This window comes from Hibiscus syriacus, unplaced genomic scaffold (assembly GCF_006381635.1).
Source record: "Hibiscus syriacus cultivar Baekdansim isolate YM2019G1 unplaced genomic scaffold, ASM638163v2 tig00017996_pilon, whole genome shotgun sequence".
Lineage (NCBI taxonomy): Eukaryota > Viridiplantae > Streptophyta > Magnoliopsida > Malvales > Malvaceae > Hibiscus > Hibiscus syriacus.
In genome coordinates, this window is record NW_024062422.1 from 458,847 (window position 1) to 461,293 (window position 2,447).

Sequence of the window (2,447 nt, forward strand, 5' to 3'; positions counted from 1 at the left end):
GTCCGAATCTGAAATAGATCTACCTGATAATTCACTAGATTCTAGATCAGTCTTCTTCAACTTGGAACTCTTCAACGCTCGATCTCTTCGACTCCTCTCCGCTTTCGATAATACTGAGTCCTGGATATCCAACATAGAACCAAATTTCTGCATCTTCTTTTTATTCCTAAGGGACAGTTCTGGCACACATGACACATCTTCTAAGGCTCCCCCAAAACTCTCTTTTTCAGAAATCTTCATTTTACTAACTTCGCCTAATTCCAAAGAACTAACAGGACCCAGAACTAAACCGTCACACTTCCCCCCTGAATCCACCAGAAAATCTATATGAGAATCCAATAAAATTTCATTATTTAATCCCATCCTTAAAGAAAGCTCAATCTCTGGAGAAACTACTGCAGAAGCACCCACCAAAACTCTATCCTCCAACTTAGAAATCCCATCTATAATAGGACTGGCCATATTTGACTCTACAGCCAAAGTCTCAACCCCATCAATATCCACTCCTTGCAACCCCACGTGATTTCATTATTTCTTCTATTTAACTTTATGTACTTTTAAATTTATGCATTTTTATTTTCTTTATTTAATTTCAGTACTTACATTTTATTTGCTATAATGTTCTAATCGTTTATTTTTTTTCTTTATTTTCTGTACTTTAATTTTATTAGTTTAATTACTGTGTTTTATTATCTGTTTATTTTACTTCTATAATTTAATTTTTGCATAGTTAGATTTTGTTTCCTTACATTTTACCATGTATGGATATTATATATTTGTTCGTATTATTTATGTATGTATATATTATTTGTTCTTGGGAATTGGTTTCGAACAATTGTACAAAATGTTTGTTTAATTCATTTTCAATGTTTTTTAGTCTAATATTTTCAAGAACCGATTTGTAGAATGAGCGTGGAAAGCATCACTTGGTCGAAGTGCTGCGATCCGATTCGGCATTTAACGACATGAGAACTTGAAATAAACTTTGTTTCTTTTACTAATTAAAATTTTATTTATTATTTAAACGATGCGATGCATTTTTCTAAATGGCAATTTATGTTATAGGACGAAAATACAATTATCCAAAATTACATGCTAGTCCTTTTAATTTAGGGGATAATTCGAGTTGGCCCTCGTCTAAATGCTTGAGGCACCATCTCAATTATTCGATTCGATTTGATTAAAATTAAATAGGACTAATATTAGAGCCTACGTTTAGGTTTGAGCCCCTAGGTTCTTTAATTTTCATAATTTGACACCTTAACTTAGAAAAAAGCCTTAATTTACTTTTAGTTTAATTAGGATGAATAAAATTTTGTTTGATTGCATTATTTTTTAAACCTGAGACAATGTTCACTTATTAGGGAATTAATGGTATACCTCCCGCAAGTATGCTCAGGGGGTGACTACTGGTGATTCCCGAAATAGGTCGACATCCTTTTTAAAGACCGCATCATGATTTTCTAAAAACTAGGCAATATTCGGTTATTAGAAACAATAGTTGAACTCCCGCATTTACGCTTGGGAGCGAATGTTATCGGTCTCGATAAACGAATACCTTTTTCAACTTTGCATCCATAATGATTTTCAAATTAAATAAAGATCGAACTCAAATTTTCCGATATTAAATATAGGGTAATCAACTAGGTACAAATTTTTGGGCGCTTGTGGGGGTGCTAATCCTTTCCCACGCGTAACTGACTCCCGTACCCGATTTCTGGATTTTCGCAGACCTTAAAACTTGATATTTTGATAAAAATAAAATGTTTTATTAAAATCACCTAGATTTTATGGTGTCCCAATCGCACCATAAATGATTGGTGGCGACACCTCACCTTTCAAAACACTTTTCAAAGAGAAAACCTCCGAGTCGGTATTGGTCTTTCCCCGCCCGGGCGAAAAATGGTGTCGACAGACCCATAAGACTTTATCTCGATTCCGCTCGTTATTCCCCGGGATTGGGATCCCTTGGATTTGCTCCCCTGTTTCATCCGAGATGATACCCTGAATGTCGTAGAGGTTCCATGTCATGAAGAGTTTGTTTAAGGAAACACCAATTCACATTGTGGTAAGCTTTTTGGAGATCAATTTTCATGGTTAAAAGCCCTTTTCTTCCCTTCAATCTTATCATAGCGTGGACTATACTTCTTGCACAACCAAAATGTTGTCCGTTGAACTCCTCTCCAAGAAGCTAATTTGGTACAGACCTACAATACGTTCTATAATCGGTCGAAGCTGTTGCACCAAGACCTTGGAGAAAGTTTTGTATGAAGTGTTTAAGAGACTAATCGGACTAAACTGAGTTATTCGATTGGCAGTGTTAGTTTTGGGAATGAGCACCAGGAAGGCTTAGAGCACCCGTGTATCTATTGCCCCTGAATTCATGGCTGAATTTACAAAGTTCAAAAGGGTATCTTTCACCATGTTCCAATTCTGCTTATAGAAGA